This window comes from Oryctolagus cuniculus, chromosome 4 (genome assembly GCF_964237555.1).
Source record: "Oryctolagus cuniculus chromosome 4, mOryCun1.1, whole genome shotgun sequence".
In the NCBI taxonomy this organism is placed as follows: domain Eukaryota; kingdom Metazoa; phylum Chordata; class Mammalia; order Lagomorpha; family Leporidae; genus Oryctolagus; species Oryctolagus cuniculus.
In genome coordinates, this window is record NC_091435.1 from 802,673 (window position 1) to 814,333 (window position 11,661).

Sequence of the window (11,661 nt, forward strand, 5' to 3'; positions counted from 1 at the left end):
CCCACACCTCCCCCCACACCTCCCCCCACGGCTCCCATCACATCTCCCATTACACCCCCACCACACCTCCCACACCTCCCCCCACACCCCCCCCCTACACCCCCACCATGGCTCCCACTATACCTCCCACCACCCCACCACGGCTCCCACCACGGCTCCCACCACACTTCCCACCGCACCTCCCACCACGGTTCCCACCACACCTCCCACACCTCCCCCCACACCTCCCCCCACACCCCCACCATGGCTCCCACCACATCTCCCACCACGGCTTCCTGCACCTCCGACCCTCGGCTGCAGGTGCTGAGCCCCTGTGGGCGGTGCCTGGGCGCCCGCCTGCCGTCTCGTTTCCCCAGCGTCTGCCGCTCTTCCTCCAGCCCCTGGCCGAGGCTCCCTCTGTCTGCAGAAGGTTCTGTCTGCTGGCGGCAAAGTCCCTGGGTTTCCGTCACGCGTGCGCATGTCTGAAGTGGGAACGCTCCCGCCTGTGGGTGCGTGGTGTGAAGCGGTGCCCGAGAAACTTCGAGTGATTGTCACATCTGTGTTCTACAGAATTTACTGAGTCGTAAGTGTATTTGATTGTAAACAATGGCTGCGTTTAGCGAGAAAGCTGCAACCTGCAGGGCGCCAGGGCTCCGCGGGGGGTGGGCGAGGCAGTGGGGCAGGGCCTGGCTGGAGGACGGGCTCCTGACGCCCACACCTGGCCGGGGCCGCTGCCCGCTGACTCACCAGCCGCACACTTCCTTCTGACTCACAGGCTGGCCGCCACAGCTGCCAGGCCGCTTCACACCAGGGACAGGGGCCATCAGAGCCGAGCGCCCGCCAGCTGTGGGGGTGCAGCGGCCCCCCCCAGAAGCCACAGGTCTGCGGGGGCTCCCAGGACGTGTCCTTGTTTGCCGATTGCTTGGAAACGACTCCCTGTGGTTCTTGGCGAGCCGGGCTGGGAGCTCCCTGCACGGGGCCGGGCTCCTCTCCCGCTGCCCGCTGCCCGCTGCCCGCTGCCCGCTGCTGGCTGGCTTCATCCTCACCCACTTCCTCCTGTAGTCGGCTTTGAGCACCTCCGTGGAGAGGCACGGGAGTCCCTCGGCCCGGGTGGATGAAGACGGCGAACCTGTGCTCTGTGCGTGGCCCTGGCGTAGTCCTGGGCAGAGAGGGCTTTTGAGGCGACGCTTGCCCAGCTGCGGCCGGGGGGCAGGAGGGCAGCCCCGGTCAGCGAGGTCTGGGTTCCCGGGGGAGCGGCGGCATCGTCGCCACCCCTCCAGCCACACTTTGGTTTGCTGCACAGTGCAATCCCACCGTTCTGAAAGGAACGTGCACGCAGTCCGATCCGTGTGTTAAATTCAGCAAAGTTACTGTTTAGAAATTGCTTCCAAGTACTATTTGAATTCAAGAGGCAGAGCGAGACCAGAGTGCCTGCTGCTGGTTCACTCCCGATGCCCGCGGCGCCTGGGGCGGGGCTGGCCGAAGCTGACTGCGGGGGCTCTCACCCACCCGAGGGGGCGGCCTCACTGTGGCCTGCCAGGAGCTGCACGTGGGGCTCAGCCAGGCGCTCTGCAGTGGGGCGCAGGGGCCGGCGGTGTCTCACTGCTGTGCCAAGCTCCCAGCCACCTGGCCACCCCGGTGGTTTCGGCAGTCGCTGGCAGTCAGCCGCCCCGGGTCCATGTGCCGGCCCACGTCTTGTCCCTGGGCCCCTGCAGGTGAGGCTCCGAGCACCTGCGAGGCTGTGCAGCGCCAGGGCTTTGGGGGCTCCTCCGGGGTCAGCCTGCAGCCAGTCCCCCCGTCCCGTCCACCGGGCCCAGGCGGGCGGAAGGAGCCGGCACCGGGGAGCATGCGGCCCAGCGCCCCCAGGCACTCACTTCCTGAGGGAGACAGACCCGGCCCTGAGAACACCTGGCTGGCTTTCTTCTTTCTCTAGGATTTGCAAAAACATTTTCCATTTTTTATGATAACAAACGTGAACAGCCTTGAAACACACATCGCGCTCAGGACACACAACCCTTGCCCTGCGCCCCGAAGTCCCTGTGCCCCACGCTGCCCCCGCCCCTCCCCTCGGCGCTGCCTGCCCAGGGCCGCCCGGCTGGTCTGGGCTGGCTTCGTGCAGGTGCCTGCTCCCTGCGGAGCCCGAGCCCCTGGGCCTTCCCACAAGTGCCCCGTATCCTGGTTTCCGTGGAGGATGCGTTTTCATTTCCTGAGTGATCTGAGACGCCAGACCGCTCGGATGTGCTCTGGGTTCCGGCCCAACCAGGCTTTTCCCTCTGCCGCAGGCGGCGCTGCTCGGCCGGGAGGAAGCCCGTGCAGCTGCGGCCTTGGCGACTCCGGGTGGGGCAGACGCCGTCTCCTCCTGCTGCAGATAGGGGTCCTTCGTCCGCCCTCGCGGCCTGTGAGGGCTCCGCGTGCGGCCAACCCCCTGCCCCACAAACAGCGAAGGCAGCAGCCCATTGGTCAGCAGAGTAGCCCGTGGCCACCGCAGGCGCTCTGGCGACAGGAAATCCTGTCTGAATTCAGAGCTTAGCGACGGCCGCTGGCCCAGGGTCCTGGCCTCATGGCCATCGATACCAGCTCAATGTCACCTGCCGTGACGGCATCAACTGGAGAAGCCATTAGGCCAGCACGGGGCCATGGCGCAGTTGGCAGAGGAGCAGGACTCCTGTCAAAGAGGCCAGCGCCCGAGCACCGCCCTTCCCCCACCACGACACCCCTGCAGCAGCCTCTGCCCGGTTTCCTTGCACTTGGTCTGGAGCGGGGGCCGCTGGCGCTGGAGGACGAGCTCGGGGCCCTCCGGGAACCTGCCGCCCACTGAGGTGCACCGGGGAGCTTTCCTGCGTGGAGTCCAGGCGGAAGCGGTCCTGAGATCTTGGCTGGTGTCGCTCTTTTTACGGTTTTGGAATCGGGCTCCTGAGCATGCAGAGCTGGTCTCGGTGGCTGAGGGCCCGCCTTGTCCCACCCCCGCCCCGCCCCCAGCCCCTCCAAACTGCCTCTCCCCCTTTAGCTAAGGTCCCCCTGCTCAGGCAGAGATGGGGGCTGAGGACAAGCACAGGGCACTTCCAGGAAGGGCCGGGGGTCCAGCCCAGGCCGTGTCCCCCAGGTGAGCAGAGGGCCGCCTGGACCCATCCCCTCAGGAGTGAGTGGGGGTGGGGATGAATCGGCCCCCACTCCTTCCGCTGCATCCCCACGCACAGCCGGGGGTCAGTGCACAGGGGGCCCCCTGCCTCGTGAAGGCCTTGCCCGGCTGGGTCGGGGTCCCGGCGCCCCTCATCCCGTGGGAGTGGGGGAGCCTGGGGGCCCCGCCCCCCAGCCTGGTCCTCAGCGGGGTCTTCTGCCCTGTGAACCCCGTGCCCGGACGAGCTGAGTGTTTCCTGTAACCGCGTTCACGCCGGCTTCCTGGCTCGGGTAAATATTTACAGTTTACAAATGCATTGGTAACTATTCCTAAAAAGAGCTGTTGGATTCCAAGGGAATGAACCATTTTGTGGATGTTTGTGCCTATTTTTAACTCGAGATCTAATTTCCAGTAGAAAAAGCACAAATCCCTAACGTACAGCGTGTGGCTCCCTCACTGGCACTCACTGGCCACTTCCTAGTGGTCACCCACGTGGAGCTGCACTGTGCACACTTCATGCCTGAGTCCACTGTCCGGCATCACTGTGCTAACACCACCTGTGGTGTGTGTGACAGTGACACCACCCACACTGTGTGTGACAACAACCACCCATGCTGTGTGTGTGACAGTGACACTGCCCATGTTGTGTGTGTGACAGGGATACCACCTGTGCTGTGTGTGACAGTGACACTGCCCATGCTGTCTGTGTGACAGAGATACCACCTGTGCTGTGTGTGTGACAGGGACACTACCCATGCTGTGTGTGTGACAACAACTTCCCACACTGTGTGTATGACAGGAACACCACCTGTGCTGTGTGAGTGACAGAGACACTGCACATGCTGTGTGTGTGATGGTGACACTGCCCACGCTGTCTGTGTGACAGCGATACTGCCTGTGCTGTGTGTGACAGGGATACCACCTGTGCTGTGACAGTGACACTGCCCACACTGTCTGTGTGACAGGAACACCACCTATACTGTGTGTGTGACAGTGACACCTGCCTGTGCTGTGTGTGTGACAGACACCAACATTTCACGTGTGTGTGTGACAACAGGTCTTTCCTTGCACTGTCCCAGGATCTCCTCTTGAGTGGCCATACCACAGCCAACCTTCCCCTGTTGGTGGATGTCTGGGTATTTTAGTGTTGGCTCTGCTGTGACGCTGGCGCAGGCCCCGTGTGGCGAGGATGGCTCTGCTGTGGGCGCTGGTGCACGGCCCTGTGTGGGGCAAGCCCTCGTCCCTGCTGCATGAGTCCCGGCAGTGGGACTTTGCCATCTGGGACAGGTGCGTACCCAGCCTCAGTGATGCAGCCACTGTTCACAGCAGCCGGGAGCTGGCAGCCTGCACCACCAAGTCTGGGCTGGGCTGTTCCGCACTCTGCCAACCTTGGTGCTGGTTCAGTCTCCCTCACTTTGGTGGTGTTCCCGTTCTCTGGTATCCTGTTGTGGCCTGGATTTGCAGGCTCCTGGTCGCTCTTTGTGTGGCTCTGCGACACTTGGAAGCCTTGCTTGTTACCCAGAGCTGAGCAGAGGTCTAAGTGCTGACATGAAGCATCATTGTGCAGGCCAAAGTCCACGTGGCTCGCGGCTAACTTGAGGTGGCTGTGGGCTGTGGTCAGGGGTCCCATGGGCTAACTTGAGGTGGCTGTGGGCTGTGGTTGGGGGTCCTACGGGTTAACTTGAGGTGGCTGTGGTCGGGGGTCCCATGGGCTAACTTGAGGTGGCTGTGGGCTGTGGTCAGGGGGGTCTCGTGGGTAACCTCCAGGTGGCTGTGGGTTGTGGTTGGGAGCCCCATGGGCTAACTCAAGGTGGCTGTGGTCGGGGGTCCCATGGGCTAACTTGACGTGGCTGTGGGCTGTGGTCGGGGGGTCTTGTGGGTAACCTCCAGGTGGCTGTAGGCTGCGGTCAGGGGTCCCATGGGCTAACTTGAGGTGGCTGTGGGCTGTGGGTCGGGGGTCTCAAGGACTAATTCAAGGTGGCTGTGGGCTGTGGTTGGGGGTCCTACGGGTTAACTTGAGGTGGCTATGGTTGGGGGTCCCATGGGCTAACTTGAGGTGGCTGTAGGCTGTGGTTGGGGGTCCTACGGGTTAACTTGAGGTGGCTGTGGGCTGTGGCCAGGGGTCCCATGGGCTAACTCGAGGGGGCTGTGGGCTGTGGTCGGGGGTCTTTTTTTTTTTTTTTTTTTTTTTTTTTGACAGGCAGAGTGGACAGTGAGAGAGAGAGACAGAGAGAGAAAGGTCTTCCTTTGCCGTTGGTTCACCCTCCAATGGCCGCCGCTGCAGCCGGCGCACCGCGCTGATCCTGGCAGGAGCCAGGAGCCAGGTGCTTTTCCTGGTCTCCCATGGGGTGCAGGGCCCAAGCACCTGGGCCATCCTCCACTGCACTCCCTGGCCATAGCAGAGAGCTGGCCTGGAAGAGGGGCAACCGGGACAGAATCCGGCGCCCCAACCGGGACTAGAACCCGGTGTGCCGGCGCCGCAAGGTGGAGGATTAGCCTATTGAGCCACGGCGCCGGCTATGTGGTCGGGGGTCTTGAGGACTAACTAGAGGTGGCTGTGGGCTGTGGTCAGGGGCTGTGCCTGGGGATGGGGAAGCCACTTCCTTGCCTCTTCTAGCCTAAAGCGGCGGCCTGGGCCCGGGGCTCATGGCCTCTTCCTCCATCTTCAAAGCCAGGAGGCCGGCTGGCCCTTCTATATTGTCTCCCTCTTCCATTTTTTTTAATTTAAAGTTTTTATTTATTTGATTATTTTGAAAGACAGAGAGAGCTCCCGTCTGTGGGTCAGCTCCCCAGATGCCTGCAACCAGGATCTCCATCCGGGTACCCATGTGGGAGGCAGGGACCAAGCACTTGAGCCGTCACCTGCTGCCTTCCCAGGTCTGCATCAGCAGGGAGCTGGGACCAGAGCTGAGGCTCAAACCAGGAGCTGCTACTCGGGGTGCGGGCATCCCGCTGGGCCCGCCAAGTTCTAAGAGCCCCGCGATTGCTGAGGAAGCGGACACCGAGGAGAATCATCGTAAGGCGCCCCCCATTCCCCCTCAACTGAAGGCGGGGTGGTCAGGAGCCGCTGTTCAGCCTAGCGGTCAGGGTGCCCACTGGGTTCACGTCCCAGCTCCGCACCCCATTCTGGCCCCCTGCAGTGATCCAGGCAGTTGGGTCCCTGCCGCTCGGGGGAGACCTGGGTGGAGTTTCCAGCTTCCAGGTTTGTCTGGTCCAGGCCTGGCCATTGCAGGCTGTTGGAGAGCGACCCAGCGGATGAGAGGACTGTCTGTCTGTCTCTCAGGTGAGCGCGTGAAATTAAGAAAAGTCTGCAATGACGTGGTCTTGTATGGAGAATGTCCCAAAGAATCTACAAAGAGGACTCCCAGCATTACTAGCTGTGTTTAGTAAGGCTGCCGGACACAAGATTATGACTGTCCGTATGTGCTGGCGCAGAACAACTCAACGGGAGAGTAAGGAAACAATTACGTTTACAGAAGAATCGAAACTTCTGACCCAGCCTCCCGCGGAGCAGGCCAGGGCTCAAGTTCTTGGAGGGGACCTGGTGGCGCTCCTGGCCCCTGGCTTCAGCTGACCCAACCCCGGCCACCGTCGCCACTTGGGGAGCGAACTAGCAGATGGAAGCTCTCTCTCTCTCTCTCTCTCTCTAACTCTGTATTCAAATAAATAAGTAGATCTTACAAAACAAAGCAGTGTGGCCAGGCATCAGGAAAAACCTGCAGGACCGTGGTTGGAGACGAAGCTTCTCCTTCAGGGCAGGTCGGTTTCCGACAAGGGCACGGCCATTCAGTTGGAGAAAAAGTCTTCTCCACAGTGGTACTGGGTCAACGGGATGGCCATTTGCAAAGGAGTGAGGCGGTGAGCCCGCCTCCCACCGAACGCCAAAACTTACTTAAAATAGACCAGAGACTTCCAGACAGAGCTAACGGGGCAAGCTTCTGGGATGGCAACGTGGGCGTCAATCTTCATTCCTCAGACACGACACAGGAGCTGCGAGGGCAGAGGCGGATAGAGCAGCCTCATCTAAGGTAAACGCGGAGTACGCAGCAAGGAGGCTAAAGCAGAGCCCACGGAAAGGCAGGCAGCACTGGCAGATTGTGCACCTGCAGCACACTGTGTCAGAAGACAGGGAAACTCGCGACGAACGATGCAAGACAACTAACAAGAGGACGAGGGCTGGCGTGGACATTTCCCCAAAGACGACATGGCGAGGGCCGACAGGCACAGAACATGTACTGAACCCTGCTCATCACTAGCAAGACGCACATAAAATCCACAGTGAGGCCTCACTCATCCCAGCGAGTGAGCGGAGCGAACAACCTCAGTGTGGGAGAAGCCAGGGACGAGCGCGTGGCCCAGCGTCCGCACCCACTGCATCCCCGGCTCCACATCTAGACTCGGCCCCTGCTGATCACCCGGGAGGCAGGGGCGACGGCCGAGCAGCTGGGTCCCTGCCACCCACGTGGGAGACCTGGATGGAGCTCCTGGCTTCTGGCTCTGGCTGTTGTGAGCATTTGGGCAGGGAACCAGTGAACGCGCGCTCGCTCTCTCACTCTCTCTGTCTCTCAGACAGATAAATAAAACTGATAAGGAAATAATGCCCACCTACCACTTGTCACCTCTGTGCCCAGCATTATCCCAATAGCTGGAAGTGGAAGCAATCAAGCCCCCACCAGCTGATGGATGGACGCGTGCAGGAGTGGCGCAGGGACCGAGGCGCCAGCCACCGCAGCACACAGGACACCGTGAGGACAGCGCTCAGTGGAGAAGTCGGCCCCCAGCAGCCACGGCCTGCAACACGCCCAGGACAGGCGTGGTGAAGACGGCCCTGGGAGCGACAGACAAGGGGTCAGGGTTCTTTGTGGAGCGCTGAGAATGTGCTGGCTGGGTGGTAGAGGCGGTGCGGCCCCGGGTCTACAGAACGCAACGGAACTGCACGCTCCGATTTCAGAGTGCGTGAACGCCACCTCCTTAAACTGCACTCCCGGCTACGAAAGGAAAAGGAAAGAAGAAAAGGCAGAAATGGCTCACATTCCCGAGGACATGTGGACGAGTCCCCGAAGACGCATCAGACAGGAAGCAGACACCACGCCCAGCTGAGCACACGCCGGCCCCCACCCCACGTCCCTGTCCTGGGCAGGTCCTTGTGTGACCTTTTCTCTGTGTGTGTGTGTGTGTGTGTGTGTGTTTAGATGTATTTATTCATTTATTTGTGAGGCAGAGAGAGGGACACACACACAGAGAGAAAGAGAGAGAGAGAGATCTTCCGATTTTCCGTCTGTTAGCTCACTCCCCAAATGCCCGCAACAACCAGGATTGGGCCAGGCTGAAGCCAGGAGGCAGGAGCTCCACCCGGGCCTCCCATCTGGAGGGCAGGGACCCACGTCCTGCTTCCTCCCAGGATCTGCATTAGCGGGGGCTGCTCAGGGAGAGGAGGCGGGACTCCATCCCAGGCACTCTGATGTGGGACACAGGTGTCCCAAGAGGCTACCAGTGTGTGCCCTCCCCGCTGGCTTTCCAAGTCTGGTGGGCCTTCAGTCTGCAAACACACAGACGTCCATGCCACAGAGGGACCGGCCCCTGAGGTGGTGCGGCCAGGAGGGGAGGTGGCCAGGCCAGAGCAGGTGCCCGGGGTCTCAGGTCCACGGAGAGGCCGGCAGCAGCAGGCCCGCCTCTGTGGTCGGGGTGGGAGGGCCCAGCCGCTGGCCATGGTGGGTGGGATGTGGATCCCGTCTTACATTCCAGAGTGTTCTGGTGTGAGGGCCAAGCACTTCTTATCTTCATTTTTTGCAAACCTGGGGGATTAAAGTGTTATCAAAACAAAGAGAAAACCAAGGGAAATTAGTGATGGGCGTGGCCGAGGGAACTGGGGTCCCCCAGGCTTCCTCCAGCAGGAGGAGACTCACAGGCGGTGGGGAGGCCTTGGCCTGTAGGTAGCTGTGCGTGTGCATGGCTGTGCGTGTGCGTGCACGCGTGTGCCTGCAGGGCAGAGGGACCCGCTGAGGCAGAGATGGAGAGGGGGCTGACGCTGTGTCTGTGGGTGAGTCCTGCCTCCCTGCCTGGGGGCCTGGGTGACAGCAGGGTGCAGGGGTGCCCGTGTAGTCACCTGGCCGGCCGGTGGGGCCCGTGTGTAGTGAGCTGGGCGCGCAGCCGGGTTCCGCCGGCCTCCAGATCCCTGGCTTTCCTCGACTCCTCAGAGGTGCCTGAGAGTGTGTGCTGCACCGGTCGAACCCATCAGGGTGTCTGTGGGCGCCCAGCTTGGAGGCCCAGCTCGGCAACCACCAGGGCCCTTCCTGCCACCATGGAGCACTATGCAGGACGGGGCGGAGGGGAGCCACCCGGCTAGAACACTCACCTGCTGTGCGCTGCCCCTGTGTCTGGAGGGGACACTCCCAGCCTCATGGTGTTAGAGCCTGCGGAGGCCTTGGGGGTCTCTCACCCCACTTACTCCCGCACAGCCAGGGCTTGGAGCGCCCATACCCCACCCCTGTCGGCTGGAGACACTGTCCCACTGGTTCCACTGTGGCTGTCCATCCCCGTGTCACCATGGGGAGCCCTCACTGTCCCCTGCCCCGCCTGGGCCCAGCCTTTCCTCTGGGCGGCCTGGCCTTGGGCTCCAGGCGTGAACTGCATTTGGCCCAGGGCCCCCCAGAGGAGAGGCTGGGGAAAAACCACAGAAGGGGGAGGAGCTGAGACAGTGCACGGCCTACCACCAGAGCCTCCTCGAGGGAAGGGGCCTCCCCCTGCCAGAGGCCAGCGGCTCCCAGCAGAGTGGCAGCTGGTCCCAGGCCGCCAGCCACCCCAGGAGCCCTAGTTAGGGTGAGCTACCCCTTCTGAGGCCAAGTGGGACGGGAAAGAAGCGGCCTGGGCCGGAGATGCACCTTCTGGACCGTGGTGTCGAAAGGTGCACAGCTCACCACCTGCACCTGCAGTCCCCAGGGCACTCAGCTCCAGCTCTGCCGGGCCAGGCCGGGGCCGAGGGCCGTCTCTAACAGGCCACGGAGGAACTGGGGGCCTCGATGCTGCAGAGAAGCAGCTGGCCTGGCCACTCGCCAGCCTCACAGGAGAGCCAGCCCCTCCCACCCCGCAGCCCCTCGGGGCACCAGGCATCCCCTCCAGATGTGTCCTCACTGTTCGGTCCAGGTCAGCTGACGCGTTACGGGAAGAGGAGCCACAGCAGCACTTGGCTCCTGACCCAACAAGTCCCAGGAGAGGCCCAGGCCCCATCCTGGCAGACGGCGACCTCCAGGCCCAGTTTAGGCTGTCACCCTGACCTCAGGCGGCCCGGAGCACCCACAGACATGTGGACGTGGACCCCAGCCCTGGGGGGGGGGTGCAGGGGTAAGTGTCCTGCACCGCCTGAGAAGTCCAGGCCGCGGTGGCTTCCGGCATCCCCAGCCAGTAGGAGGCGGGCGGCAGGCAGCAGCTGGGGCTCCTCTGTCCTGCCAGGGTCGCAGGAGCTGCTGCTGTCCCCGGAGGTGCAGCGGCCTCAGAACACAGGCCCTGTGAGCTGCTCCCGCCCCCGTCTCCCAGCCTGGGCTTCTGAGCAAGCAGGACCCAGGATGGGCTCCGGAGACCACTGGCCACGCACGGAGGGAAGCCCACGACTGAAGCGGTTAGAAAATACCAGGAAAAACAATGAAAGCGCCACTCGCTGCCTCCAGCCCCTTAGTGACAGTCCCCCAGCCTCCGCAGTCACAGATGGCAACTGTCGGGGCTTGGGCATGGCTTTGGCTTGAGCGTCTGTACATACTCGGCCATTTTCTGTTGCGCAGGCCAAAGTGCGTATGACACTGACCTTGGTGTTAGCTCCTGGCTGAGCCCTGTGAACCAGCACCTCACAACCAACCCCTCCTACACACCCCTCACAAGCGACCCCTCACAATCAACCCTTCACAACTGATCCCTCACAACCTACCCCTGACAACACACCCCTCACAACACATCCCTACAACACACCCCTTACAACCGATCTCACAACCAACCCCTGACAACACACCCCTCACAACACATCCCTACAACACACCCCTTACAACTGATCCCAGAACCAACCCCTGACAACACACCCCTGACAACACACCCCTCACAACACATCCCTACAACACACCCCTTATGACTGATCTCACAACCAACTCCTCACAACCGACCCCTGACAACACATCCCTCACAACACACCCCTTACAACCGATCTCTCACAACCAACTCTTTACAACCAACCCCTCATAACAGACTCCTCACAACACATCCCTACAACACACCCTTTACAACCAATCTCTCACAACCAACCCCTCACAACACACTCCTCACAACACACCCCTTACAACTGATCTCACAACCAACTCCTCACAACCGACCCCTGACAACACATCCCTCACAACACACCCCTTACAACCGATCTCAGAACCAACCCCTGACAACACACCCCTGACAACACACCTCTCACAACACACCCCTACAACACACCCCTTACAACTGATCTCACAACCAACTCCTCACAACTGACCCCTGACAACACACCTCTCACAACACATCCCTCACAACACACCCCTTACAACCGATCTCTC